The sequence below is a fragment of the Ranitomeya imitator genome, chromosome 10, assembly GCF_032444005.1.
Source record: "Ranitomeya imitator isolate aRanImi1 chromosome 10, aRanImi1.pri, whole genome shotgun sequence".
NCBI classification, from domain to species: Eukaryota; Metazoa; Chordata; class Amphibia; order Anura; family Dendrobatidae; genus Ranitomeya; species Ranitomeya imitator.
The window spans coordinates 38,575,490-38,590,105 of record NC_091291.1 but is presented as its reverse complement, the minus strand read 5'-3'; the positions used below and the strand labels follow the sequence as shown (position 1 = coordinate 38,590,105).

Below are 14,616 nucleotides of genomic sequence, written 5' to 3'. Positions count from 1 at the left end.
CACCATGTGCAGCACTAATACTGCACAAGGGAAAGGTCGCTCTTGAAATTATGCTCCTTGCAAACACTGAACTACACACTCATGTAATGTGTCCCCTCACACCGTCCAACCGTCCCGGAGGTGGGACTTTCCTTTGTAATGTGACGCAGCACAGCCGTCATTGCTACCCCCTTGGCACCGTGCGCTGCCTCCTTAGCGTTGTTTGATTCCGTCATGGACCCTGCGCTGTTATGTTATCCCTTGGCCATGCACAGTTTGCGCTGCCCGTCCTCTGACATCATTTGTTGTCGTCCTGGCTGCGCCTGTGCGTCCACGCTGCCCGAAATCACACCTCGCAGTGTCGTCTAATGTGATCCCACAGTGGGCCTGGTATCCATGGCCATGCGCAGTGCATATACTAGCCTCTCACTCCCCTTCTTCACGCTTCTTCAGACTAGGCGGCGTCAGCTGATCCCTAATAACATGCCACGGCCGTGACGCCGCACAGTCTGAAGAAGCAGGAAGGAGGTGAGTGAGAGGCGATGATATGCACTGCGCATGCCCATGGATCCCTGGCCCGCAGTGGGACTACATTAGATGACACTGCAAGGTTGGATCTCGGGCAGCTTGGACGCACAGGCACTGCCAGCCTGACACCTACATGATGTCAGAAGACTGGCACCGCTAACTGTGCATGGCCAAGGGATAACATTACAGCGCGGGCTCAGTGACAGAACCAAACAACGTTGAGGAGGTGGCGCCCGGCACCAAGGGGGTTGGAATGACGGCTGTGCTGTGTCACATTACAAAGGAAAGTCCCACTTCCGGGATGGTTTGACGGTGTGAGGGGACACATTATATGAGTGTGTACTTCAGCGTTTGCAAGGAGCATAATTTTCGGAGCCACCATTTTCCATGTGCAGTATTACTGCTGTACAAGATGGCTCTTTCAGCAACAAATGCCTGGGGGGGGGGTTAAAGGTTCCCTTTCAACTTGCTCCACTGCAGGCTTCGGCCTACACTCTGCTCCTCTTTGATTCCCTGGGTGTCAACACTGTCAGTTGCCACCTGGAAGTGTTGTCTACACAGAAAAAACACTAGGTGATGTGTCAGTGGGGTTCAGCACGCCAGCTGTTCCCCTGCTGTGTAGTCGGCAACGTGTCCAGCACAAGCCACGCTGGCACAACAGAACAAAAGCTGCCACCAGTGCAGGCTTCGGCCTACACTCTGCTCCTCTCCTCCTCCTGCTGACCCTGGGCTCAAACACCGCTAGTTTTTGCCCGGAAGTGCTAGCTGCACAGAGAAAAACACCAGCCAATGTGTTAGTGGGGTTCAGCAACGCCAGCTGTTCCCCTGCTGTGTAGCCGGCAACGTGACCTGCAAACGCCACGCAGGCACATGAACTGAAATTAAAGGGAACCTGGCCCCACCCCCCCAGGTGTTTCTATGTATAACAGCCACCTAGTACAGCAGTACTGCTGCATTTGTACAAGGTGGCTGACTTTTTCTCCTTGCCCACGTGGAACTCAACACGTACAAAATGTGTCTCATTGAGACCATTCCACTGTCCCTGAGGTGTGACTTTCCTTTCTAATGATACGCAGCACCCCCCTTGGTAGCGTTTCCCGTCTTTTGTCATCATGGTTAGCTGGCTGCGCCTGTGCATCCGCCCTGCTAGAAACAACGCCCCTCGTTGTCATATTTATTTTGTCAGCGAGGGTGTGGTTTATGGGCACGAGCAGTGCATATGTTCGTCTGTCTTAACTCATCTCCTTCCGCCTTCTTCAGACTGTGCGGCCTCCTGGCCGTGGTAGGCGATAAGGGATCAGCTGAGGCCGCCCAGTCTGGAGCAGGTGTAAGGACATGTGTAAACGGCAAACCTATTTACTGCACAAGGTCACGAATCACAGCCACGCAGTGTGATTTTTTGAAAACACACTGTGGGTCTGGGATTCATGTCCATCGCTAACCGCAACGGCCGAAATGAAATGAGGTCAGAAGACAGGAAGCGCTCACAGCGCATGGCCAAGGGATCACAATAGCGCAGACTCCTGTACAGCAAATAACAACGCTCAGGAATCTGCGCCCAGTACCTAGGTGCAAATTTTGACACCTGTGCTGCGTCTCCTTAAAAAGACAAGTCACGCCTCCACAACTGTTTGACAGTATAATGGGCTAAATAGTGTACGTGTTTTAGTCAGCGTGTGCAAGGAGCAAAACAAATAGAGCAACCTTTTACTTGTGCAGCATTAATGCTGCACAAGGTGTGGCTCTTGTACCTTGCAACACCTGAGGGGGGTTAAAGGTAACCTTTGAAATTGGTTCAACTAGGCTTCGGCCTACACTCTGCTCCTCTCCTGCTGACCCTGGGCTCAAACACCGCCAGTTTCTGCCCGGAACTGCTAGCTGCACAGAGAAAAACACCAGTCAATGTGTTAGTGAGGTTCAGCACCGCCAGCTGTTCCCCTGCTGTGTAGTCGGCATCAAGTCCAGCACAAGCCACGCTGGCACAACAGAACAAAAGCTGCCACCAGTGCAGGCTTCGGCCTACACATTGCTCCTCTCCTCCTCCTGCTGACCCTGGGCTCTAACACCGCCAGTTTTTGCCCGGACATGCGAGCTGCACAGAGAAAAACACCAGTCAATGTGTCAGTGGGGTTCAGCACCGCCAGCTGTTCCCCTGCTGTGTAGCTTGCAACGTGACCTGCAAACGCCACGCAGGCACATGAACTGAAATTGAAGGGAGCCTGCCCCCCACCCCCAGGTGTTTCTATGTAAAACAGCCACCTTGTACAGTAGTACTACTGCATTTGTACAAGGTGGCTGACTTTTTCTCCTTGCCCACGTGGAACTCAACACGTACAAAATGTGTCTCATTGAGACCATTCCACTGTCCCTGAGGTGTGACTTTCCTTTCTAATGATACGCAGCACCACCCTTGTTAGCGCTGCCCGTCTTTTGACATCATTGGTTAGCTGGCTGCGCCTGTGCGTCTGCCCTGCTCGAAACAACGCCCCTCGGTGTCTTATTTTTTTGAACAGCGAGGGTGTGATTGATGGGCATGTGCAGTGCATATGTTTGCCTGTGTTCACTCATCTCCTTCCGCCTTCTTCAGACTGGGTGTCCTCATGGCCGCGGCAGGCGATAAGGGATCAGATGAGGCCGCCCAGTCTGAAGCAGGTGTAAGGACATGTGTGAGCGTCAAACATATTTACTGAACAAGGCCACGAATCCCAGCCACGCAGTGTGATTTTTTGAAAACACACTGTGGGTCTGGGATTCATGTCCATCGCTAACAGTAACGGCCGACATTAAATGAGGTCAGAAGACAGGAAGCGCTCACAGCGCATGGCCAAGGGATCCCAATAGCGCAGACTCCTGTACAGCAAATAACAATGCTCAGGAATCTGCGCACAGCAGCTAGGTGTAAATTTTGACACCTGTGCTGCATCTCCTTAAAAAGACTAGTAGTCACGCCTCCACTACTGTTTGACAGTATAATGGGCTAAATAGTGTACGTGTTTTATTCAGCGTGTGCAAGGAGCAAAATTAAATAGAGCAACCTTTGACTTGTGCATCATTAATGCTGTTCAAGGTGTGGCTCTTGTACCTTGCAACACCTGAGGGGGGGGTTAAAGGTAACCTTTGAAATTGGTTCAACTAGGCTTCGGCCTACACTCTGCTCCTCTACTCCTCCTGCTGACCCTGGGCTCAAACACCGCTAGTTTCTGCCCGGAACTGCTAGCTGCACAGAGAAAAACACCAGTCAATGTGTTCGTGGGGTTCAGCACCGCCAGCTGTTCCCCTGCTGTGTAGTTGGCATCGTGTCCAGCACAAGCCACGCTGGCACAACCGACCAAAAGCTGCCACCAGTGCAGGCTTAGGCCTACACTCTGCTCCTCTCCTCCTCCTGCTGACCCCGGGCTCAAACACCGCCAGTTTCTGCCCGGACATGCTAGCTGCACAGAGAAAAACACCAGTCAATGTGTTAGTGGGGTTCAGCACCGCCAGCTGTTCCCCTGCTGTGTAGTCGGCATCGTGTCCAGCACAAGCCACGCTGGCACAACTGAACAAAAGCTGCCCCCAGTGCAGGCTTCGGCCTACACTTTGCTCCTCTCCTCCTCCTGCTGACCCTGGGCTCAAACAACGCCAGTTTCTGCCCGGACATGCTAGCTGCACAGAGAAAAACACCAGCCAATGTGTTAGTGGGGTTCAGCACCACCAGCTGTTCCCCTGCTGTGTAGCTGGCAACGTGTCCTGCAAATGCCACGCAGGCACATGAACTGAAATTGAAGGGAGCCTGCCCCCCACCCCCCCAGGTGTTTCTATGTATAACAGCCACCTTGTACAGCAGTACTGCTGCATTTGTACAAGGTGGCTGACTTTTTCTCCTTGCACACGTGGAACTCAACAAGTACAAAATGTGTCTCATTACAGACCATTACAATGTCCCTGAGGTGTGACTTTCCTTTTTAATGACACGCAGCACCCCCATTGTTAGCGCTGCCCGTCTCCTGACATCATTGGTTGGCTGGCTGTGCCTGTGCGTCCCCCCTGCCCGACACAACGCCCCCCGTTGTCTCATATATTTTGACTGCGAGGGTGTGATTGATGGGCACGAGCAGTGCATATGTTCCCCTGTCTTCACTCCCCTCCTTCCGCCTTCATCTGACTGTGCGGCCTCATGGCCGCGGCATGCGATAAGGGATCAGCTGAGGCCGCCCAGTCTGAAGCAGGTGTAAGGACATGTGTGAGCGGCGAACATATTTACTGCACAAGGCCACGAATCCCAGCACCGCAGTGTGACTTTAGGAAAAGCCACTGTGGGTCTGGGATTTATGGCCATCGTTAACCGCACCGGCCAACATGAAATGAGGTCATGAGACGGCCTGCACTAATAGGGTATTGCCAAGGGATAACACAAGAGCGCAGTTTCCTGTACTGCAAATAACAACGGTAAGGAATCTGTGCACAGCACCTAGGTGTAAATTTGTACACCTGTGCTGCGTCTCCTTAAAAAGACTAGTAGACTAGTCACGCCTCCACTACTGTTTGACAGTATAATGGGCTAAATAGTGTACGTGTTTAATTCAGCGTGTGCAAGGAGCAAAATTAAATAGAGCAACCTTTGACTTGTGCATCATTAATGCTGTTCAAGGTGTGGCTCTTGTACCTTGCAACACCTGAGGCCCCCCCCTCAGGTGTTGCAAGGTACAAGAGCCCCCCGGTAAAGGTAACCTTTGAAATTGGTTCAACTAGGCTTCGGCCTACACTCTGCTCCTCTACTCCTCCTGCTGACCCTGGGCTCAAACACCGCTAGTTTCTGCCCGGAACTGCTAGCTGCACAGAGAAAAACACCAGTCAATGTGTTCGTGGGGTTCAGCACCGCCAGCTGTTCCCCTGCTGTGTAGTTGGCATCGTGTCCAGCACAAGCCACGCTGGCACAACCGACCAAAAGCTGCCACCAGTGCAGGCTTCGGCCTACACTCTGCTCCTCTCCTCCTCCTGCTGACCCCGGGCTCAAACACCGCCAGTTTCTGCCCGATATGCTAGCTGCACAGAGAAAAACACCAGTCAATGTATTAGTGGGGTTCAGCACCGCCAGCTGTTCCCCTGCTGTGTAGTCGGCATCGTGTCCAGCACAAGCCACGCTGGCACAACTGAACAAAAGCTGCCACCAGTGCAGGCTTCGGCCTACACTTTGCTCCTCTCCTCCTCCTGCTGACCCTGGGCTCAAACAACGCCAGTTTCTGCCCGGACATGCTAGCTGCACAGAGAAAAACACCAGCCAATGTGTTAGTGGGGTTCAGCACCACCAGCTGTTCCCCTGCTGTGTAGCTGGCAACGTGCCCTGCAAACGCCACGCAGGCACATGAACTGAAATTGAAGGGAGCCTGCCCCCCACCCCCCCAGGTGTTTCTATGTATAACAGCCACCTTGTACAGCAGTACTGCTGCATTTGTACAAGGTGGCTGACTTTTTCTCCTTGCACACGTGGAACTCAACAAGTACAAAATGTGTCTCATTACAGACCATTACAATGTCCCTGAGGTGTGACTTTCCTTTTTAATGACACGCAGCACCCCCATTGTTAGCGCTGCCCGTCTCCTGACATCATTGGTTGGCTGGCTGTGCCTGTGCGTCCCCCCTGTCCGACACAACGCCCCCCGTTGTCTCATATATTTTGACTGCGAGGGTGTGATTGATGGGCACGAGCAGTGCATATGTTCCCCTGTCTTCACTCCCCTCCTTCCGCCTTCTTCTGACTGTGCGGCCTCATGGCCGCGGCATGCGATAAGGGATCAGCTGAGGCCGCCCAGTCTGAAGCAGGTGTAAGGACATGTGTGAGCGGCGAACATATTTACTGAACAAGGCCACGAATCCCAGCCACGCAGTGTGATTTTTTGAAAACACACTGTGGGTCTGGGATTCATGTCCATCGCTAACCGTAACGGCCGACATTAAATGAGGTCAGAAGACAGGAAGCGCTCACAGCGCATGGCCAAGGGATCCCAATAGCGCAGACTCCTGTACAGCAAATAACAACGCTCAGGAATCTGCGCACAGCAGCTAGGTGTAAATTTTGACACCTGTGCTGCATCTCCTTAAAAAGACTAGTAGTCACGCCTCCACTACTGTTTGACAGTATAATGGGCTAAATAGTGTACGTGTTTAATTCAGTGTGTGCAAGGAGCAAAATTAAATAGAGCAACCTTTGACTTGTGCATCATTAATGCTGTTCAAGGTGTGGCTCTTGTACCTTGCAACACCTGAGGGGGGGGTTAAAGGTAACCTTTGAAATTGGTTCAACTAGGCTTCGGCCTACACTCTGCTCCTCTACTCCTCCTGCTGACCCTGGGCTCAAACACCGCTAGTTTTTGCCCGGAACTGCTAGCTGCACAGAGAAAAACACCAGTCAATGTGTTAGTGGGGTTCAGCAACGCCAGCTGTTCCCCTGCTGTGTAGTCGGCAACGTGTCCAGCACAAGCCACGCTGGCACAACAGAACAAAAGCTGCCACCAGTGCAGGCTTCGGCCTACACTTTGCTCCTCTCCTCCTCCTGCTGACCCTGGGCTCAAACAACGCCAGTTTCTGCCCGGACATGCTAGCTGCACAGAGAAAAACACCAGCCAATGTGTTAGTGGGGTTCAGCACCGCCAGCTGTTCCCCTGCTGTGTAGTCGGCATCGTGTCCAGCACAAGCCACGCTGGCACAACTGAACAAAAGCTGCCACCAGTGCAGGCTTCGGCCTACACTTTGCTCCTCTCCTCCTCCTGCTGACCCTGGGCTCAAACAACGCCAGTTTCTGCCCGGACATGCTAGCTGCACAGAGAAAAACACCAGCCAATGTGTTAGTGGGGTTCAGCACCGCCAGCTGTTCCCCTGCTGTGTAGCTGGCAACGTGTCCTGCAAACGCCACGCAGGCACATGAACTGAAATTGAAGGGAGCCTGCCCCCCACCCCCAGGTGTTTCTATGTATAACAGCCACCTTGTACAGCAGTACTGCTGCATTTGTACAAGGTGGCTGACTTTTTGTCCTTGCCCACGTGGAACTCAAAACGTACAAAATGTGTCTCATTGAGACCATTCCACTGTCCCTGAGGTGTGACTTTCCTTTCTAATGATACGCAGCACCCCCCTTGGTAGCGCTTCCCGTCTTCTGACATCATTGGTTGGCATGTTGCGCCTGTGCGTCCGCCCTGCCTGAAACAATGCTCCTCGTTGTCTTATTTTGACTGCGAGGGTGTGATTGATGGGCACGAGCAGTGCATATCTTCACCTGTCTTAACTCATCTCCTTCCGCCTTCTTCAGACTGTGCAGCCTCATGGCCGCGGCATGCGAGAAGGGATCAGCAGAGGCCGCCCAGTCTGAAGCAGGTGTAAGGACGTGTGTGAGCGGCCAAAATATTTACTGCTCAAGGCCACGAATCACAGCACCGCAGTGTGACTTTATGAAAAGGCACTGTGGGTCTGGGATTTATGGCCATCGTTAACCGCACCGGCCAACATGAAATGAGGTCATAAGACGGGCAGCTCTAACAGGGCATTGCCAAGGGATAACACAAGAGCGCAGACTCCTGTACAGCAAATAACAATGCTCAGGAAGCTGCGCCAAGCACCAAGGCATTATTTGGGACACCTGTGCTGCGTCTCCTTAAAAAGCCAAGTCACGCATCCACTACAGTTTGACTGTAGAATGGGCTAAATTGTGTACGTCTTTCATTCAGCGTGTGCAAGTAGACAAATTAATAGAGCAACCTTTCACTTGTGCAGCATTAATACTGCACAAGGTGTGTCTCTTGTACTTTGTAACACCTGAGGGGGGGTTAAAGGTTTCCTTTGAAATTGGTTCAAATAGGCTTCGGCCTACACTCTGCTCCTCTACTCCTCCTCCTGCTTCAACACGGGCTCTAACATCACTAGTTTTTGACCGCAAGTGCTAGCTGCACAGAGAAAAACACACGCCATTGTGTTAGTGGGGTTCAGCAACGCCAGCTGTTCCCCCACTGTGTAGCCGGCAAAGTGTCCTGCAAACGCAACGCAGACACAAAGCTGCCTCCAGTGCAGGCTTCGGCCTACACTCTGCTCCCCCTGCTTACCCTTAGCTCCAACACCGCTAGTTGGGGCTCTAGGAAGACAATCTTTAATAGGCAACGCATCTGGGTTCCAGCACCGCCAGCTGGTTCTCGGCAGTGTTCTTGTCACAGGTACTCCCTCGTGCCAAGCCTGGTTTCAGCACCGTCAGCTGTTTCCGGTTGTGTCAAGCTCACTGAGACGCCTATGCTTGCCCCGTCGTGGTGCGGTCGGGTTAGCCAACTCCAGGGTGCCTCCAGTTTAGGAGCTTCCTATGTGGGCTGCGTGAACTGGTAGTCAAGGCTGGTTCTGTAGTGCCAGTAGGCCCAGCTCCCCCTGTCGGACTGTTGGGGTTCGGTAACTGCGGCTGCCTCGCGGCCTAGCTGTTCTCTCCTCTCCTGTGGGCCTTGGGGTCCACCACCTGGTTCCAGCACCGTCAGCTGGTTCCGGGCCGAGCCTTTGGCTTAGGTGCCTCCTCCTGGGTATCCGAGTTCCGCCAACGTCAGGCGGTCCTTGGTAGTGCTTTTAAGCGCGGGCACCTACAGCTTAGTAACCGGGTTCCAGCACCGCCAGCTGGTCCTCGGTCGTGCCATTGGCTCTTGCACACTGGGGCAACGCATCTGGGTTCCAGCACCGCCAGCTGGTTCTCGGCAGTGTTCTTGACACAGGTACTCCCTCGTGCCAAGCCTGGTTTCAGCACCGCCAGCTGTTTCCGGGTTGTGTCAAGCTCACTGAGACGCCTATGCTTGCCCCGTCGTGGTGCGGTCGGGTTAGCCAACTCCAGGGTGCCTCCAGTTTAGGAGCTTCCTAGGTGGGTTGCGTGAACTGGTAGTCAAGGCTGGTTCTGTAGTGCCAGTAGGCCCAGCTCCCCCTGTAGGACTGTTGGGGTTTGGTAACTGCGGCTGCCTCGCGGCCTAGCTGTTCTCTCCTCTCCTGTGGACCTTCAGGTCCACCACCTGGTTCCAGCACCGTCAGCTGGTTCCAGGCCGAGCCTTTGGCTTAGGTGCCTCCTCCTGGGTATCCGAGTTCCGCCAACGTCAGGCGGTCCTTGGTAGTGCTTTTAAGCGCGGGCACCTACAGCTTAGTAACCGGGTTCCAGCACCGCCAGCTGGTCCTCGGTCTTGCCATTGGCTCTTGCACACTGGGGCAACGCATCTGGGTTCCAGCACCGCCAGCTGGTTCTCGGCAGTGTTCTTGACACAGGTACTCCCTCGTGCCAAGCCTGGTTTCAGCACCGCCAGCTGTTTCTGGGTTGTGTCAAGCTCACTGAGACGCCTATGCTTGCCCCATCGTGGTGCGGTCGGGTTAGCCAACTCCAGGGTGCCTCCAGTTTAGGAGCTTCCTATGTGGGCTGCGTGAACTGGCAGTCAAGGCTGGTTCTGTAGTGCCAGTAGGCCCAGCTCCCCCTGTAGGACTGTTGGGGTTCGGTAACTGCGGCTGCCTCGCGGCCTAGCTGTTCTCTCCTCTCCTGTGGGCCTTGGGGTCCACCACCTGGTTCCAGCACCGTCAGCTGGTTCCGGGCCGAGCCTTTGGCTTAGGTGCCTCCTCCTGGGTATCCGAGTTCCGCCAACGTCAGGCGGTCCTTGGTAGTGCTTTTAAGCGTGGGCACCTACAGCTTAGTAACCGGGTTCCAGCACCGCCAGCTGGTCCTCGGTCGTGCCATTGGCTCTTGCACACTGGGGCAACGCATCTGGGTTCCAGCACCGCCAGCTGGTTCTCGGCAGTGTTCTTGACACAGGTACTCCCTCGTGCCAAGCCTGGTTTCAGCACCGCCAGCTGTTTCCGGGTTGTGTCAAGCTCACTGAGACGCCTATGCTTGCCCCGTCGTGGTGCGGTCGGGTTAGCCAACTCCAGGGTGCCTCCAGTTTAGGAGCTTCCTATGTGGGCTGCGTGAACTGGCAGTCAAGGCTGGTTCTGTAGTGCCAGTAGGCCCAGCTCCCCCTGTAGGACTGTTGGGGTTCGGTAACTGCGGCTGCCTCGCGGCCTAGCTGTTCTCTCCTCTCCTGTGGGCCTTGGGGTCCACCACCTGGTTCCAGCACCGTCAGCTGGTTCCGGGCCGAGCCTTTGGCTTAGGTGCCTCCTCCTGGGTATCCGATTTCCGCCAACGTCAGGCGGTCCTTGGTAGTGCTTTTAAGCGTGGGCACCTACAGCTTAGTAACCGGGTTCCAGCACCGCCAGCTGGTCCTCGGTCGTGCCATTGGCTCTTGCACACTGGGGCAACGCATCTGGGTTCCAGCACCGCCAGCTGGTTCTCGGCAGTGTTCTTGTCACAGGTACTCCCTCGTGCCAAGCCTGGTTTCAGCACCGTCAGCTGTTTCCGGGTTGTGTCAAGCTCACTGAGACGCCTATGCTTGCCCCGTCGTGGTGCGGTCGGGTTAGCCAACTCCAGGGTGCCTCCAGTTTAGGAGCTTCCTATGTGGGCTGCGTGAACTGGTAGTCAAGGCTGGTTCTGTAGTGCCAGTAGGCCCAGCTCCCCCTGTAGGACTGTTGGGGTTCGGTAACTGCGGCTGCCTCGCGGCCTAGCTGTTCTCTCCTCTCCTGTGGGCCTTGGGGTCCACCACCTGGTTCCAGCACCGTCAGCTGGTTCCGGGCTGAGCCTTTGGCTTAGGTGCCTCCTCCTGGGTATCCGATTTCCGCCAACGTCAGGCTGTCCTTGGTAGTGCTTTTAAGCGCGGGCACCTACAGCTTAGTAACCGGGTTCCAGCACCGCCAGCTGGTCCTCGGTCGTGCCATTGGCTCTTGCACACTGGGGCAACGCATCTGGGTTCCAGCACCGCCAGCTGGTTCTCGGCAGTGTTCTTGTCACAGGTACTCCCTCGTGCCAAGCCTGGTTTCAGCACCGTCAGCTGTTTCCGGGTTGTGTCAAGCTCACTGAGACGCCTATGCTTGCCCCGTCGTGGTGCGGTCGGGTTAGCCAACTCCAGGGTGCCTCCAGTTTAGGAGCTTCCTATGTGGGCTGCGTGAACTGGTAGTCAAGGCTGGTTCTGTAGTGCCAGTAGGCCCAGCTCCCCCTGTAGGACTGTTGGGGTTCAGTAACTGCGGCTGCCTCGCGGCCTAGCTGTTCTCTCCTCTCCTGTGGGCCTTGGGGTCCACCACCTGGTTCCAGCACCGTCAGCTGGTTCCGGGCCGAGCCTTTGGCTTAGGTGCCTCCTCCTGGGTATCCGAGTTCCGCCAACGTCAGGCGGTCCTTGGTAGTGCTTTTAAGCGCGGGCACCTACAGCTTAGTAACCGGGTTCCAGCACCGCCAGCTGGTCCTCGGTCGTGCCATTGGCTCTTGCACACTGGGGCAACGCATCTGGGTTCCAGCACCGCCAGCTGGTTCTCGGCAGTGTTCTTGACACAGGTACTCCCTCGTGCCAAGCCTGGTTTCAGCACCGCCAGCTGTTTCCGGGTTGTGTCAAGCTCACTGAGACGCCTATGCTTGCCCCGTCGTGGTGCGGTCGGGTTAGCCAACTCCAGGGTGCCTCCAGTTTAGGAGCTTCCTATGTGGGCTGCGTGAACTGGTAGTCAAGGCTGGTTCTGTAGTGCCAGTAGGCCCAGCTCCCCCTGTAGGACTGTTGGGGTTCAGTAACTGCGGCTGCCTCGCGGCCTAGCTGTTCTCTCCTCTCCTGTGGGCCTTGGGGTCCACCACCTGGTTCCAGCACCGTCAGCTGGTTCCGGGCCGAGCCTTTGGCTTAGGTGCCTCCTCCTGGGTATCCGAGTTCCGCCAACGTCAGGCGGTCCTTGGTAGTGCTTTTAAGCGCGGGCACCTACAGCTTAGTAACCGGGTTCCAGCACCGCCAGCTGGTCCTCGGTCGTGCCATTGGCTCTTGCACACTGGGGCAACGCATCTGGGTTCCAGCACCGCCAGCTGGTTCTCGGCAGTGTTCTTGACACAGGTACTCCCTCGTGCCAAGCCTGGTTTCAGCACCGCCAGCTGTTTCCGGGTTGTGTCAAGCTCACTGAGACGCCTATGCTTGCCCCGTCGTGGTGCGGTCGGGTTAGCCAACTCCAGGGTGCCTCCAGTTTAGGAGCTTCCTATGTGGGCTGCGTGAACTGGCAGTCAAGGCTGGTTCTGTAGTGCCAGTAGGCCCAGCTCCCCCTGTAGGACTGTTGGGGTTCGGTAACTGCGGCTGCCTCGCGGCCTAGCTGTTCTCTCCTCTCCTGTGGACCTTCAGGTCCACCACCTGGTTCCAGCACCGTCAGCTGGTTCCAGGCCGAGCCTTTGGCTTAGGTGCCTCCTCCTGGGTATCCGAGTTCCGCCAACGTCAGGCAGTCCTTGGTAGTGCTTTTAAGCGCGGGCACCTACAGTGCTTTTGGGGTTCGGTAACTGCGGCTGCCTCGCGGCCTAGCTGTTCTCTCCTGTGGACCTTCAGGTCCACCACCTGCTTCCAGCACCGTCAGCTGGTTCTCGGCAGTGTCTTTTGCTCTTGTACCTTCTGCTCCCCATCCTGGTTCCAGTACCGTCAGCTGGTTCCGGGCAGAGCCTTTGGCTTAGGTGCCTCCTTCTGGGTATCCAAGTTCCACCAACGTCAGGTGGTCCTTGGTAGTGCTTTCGGGCACGGGTACCTCCTGCTTAGTAACCGGGTTCCAGTAACGTCAGCTGGTCCTCGGTAGTTCCATTGGCTCTTGGACCTTCGGCTACCCATCCGGGTTCCAGTACCGTCAGCTGGTTCTCGGCAGTGTCTTTTGCTCTTGTACCTTCTGCTCCCCATCCTGGTTCCAGTACCGTCAGCTGGTTCCGGGCAGAGCCTTTGGCATAGGTGCCTCCTTCTGGGTATCCGAGTTCCGCCAACGTCAGTCGGTCCTTGGTAGTGCTTTTTAGCACGGGTACCTCCTGCTTAGTAACCGGGTTCCAGTAACGTCAGCTGGTCCTCGGTAGTTCCATAGGCTCTTGAACCTTCGGGTAGCCATCCGAGTTCCAGTTCCATCAGCTGGTTCTTGGCATTTTCTCAGCCTTCTTGTACCTTCTGCTACATGTCCAAGTTGAAGACCCTAAAGTCGACGACCCGGAAAACCACCCCGATGACGACGACGACGACCCGGAAGACCACCCCGATGACGACGACGACGGCGGAGACGACGACGGCTGAGACGACGACGGCGGAGATGACGACACTGGAGACGACGACCCTGGAGACGACGACATGGAAGACCGAGAAGCAGAAGAACAAGAGGCTGCAGAACAAAGAGCAGAAGAACATTAAGCATAAGACTTAATATCAGAGCAAAAGATATTATCTAAATTATATGCAGAAGAAGACTAAGCAGTGTATGGGGGTGAGTCCGTTCCTCCTCGTGGTGCCCCTGGATAAAGCCTGATGCTGCAGGCCAAACTGAACGCGGACAAATGTAACTTTTGTGACTGGCAGAACGGAAGGTGTAATCTTCCAACTTTTATAGATAACAACAACGGGAATGCCTGTCACAAATGAGAATATGATGAAGAAGTAGAATAGGAAGAATAATAACAGTGGAATAAAAAGAATATGTAGAATAGGAAGAATAATAATAGTTGAATAAAATGAATATGAAGAATGTAATAAAAAAAAAAATAGGTAGAAGATGAAGAAGAAGATGAATAAGGTGAAGAAGAAGTTGATGTCAAAGATGCTGATGATGATGAAGATGAAAGTGTGGGAAAAGTAAAAAAAAAAAAGAAAAAAAAAGAAGGGGAAGGGCGTGGAATAGTGAAACATCAATATCTGACAAAATAAAAAAAAATTTACAGTCAATATCTTTTTCACTCCGAACGTCTTAAAAAAAAAAAAACATGCTATTCTATTTGATTGGGCTAAACCTCATTGCCTTTAATGTCTCCGCCACCTCCCACAATACATCCTACATTATTCTTAGTTGTTTTCCTTCATGTAGAATGAACCTACAAGGCAAGAAAGGGTTTATTTTAATTCCGATATTTTGGTCCCATTGACTTGCATTGGGATCGGGAATCGGTATCGGCGATATCCGATATTTTTTGAATATCGGCCGATCCTATCCGATACCGATACTTTCCGATATCGGAAGGTATCGCTCAACACTAGTCGTAACCCTATAGAATTCCCAACTCTGTAAAAAGCAAA

At 54.2% G+C, this 14,616-nt stretch overlaps 1 protein-coding gene across 2 annotated transcripts in view; it reads right to left on the bottom strand.

Annotated features, from left to right (window-relative positions):
- MYBPC2 (myosin binding protein C2) overlaps nt 1–14,616 on the bottom strand; it is a 128,596-nt gene that overhangs the window by 9,557 nt on the left and 104,423 nt on the right. The window lies entirely within an intron of this gene.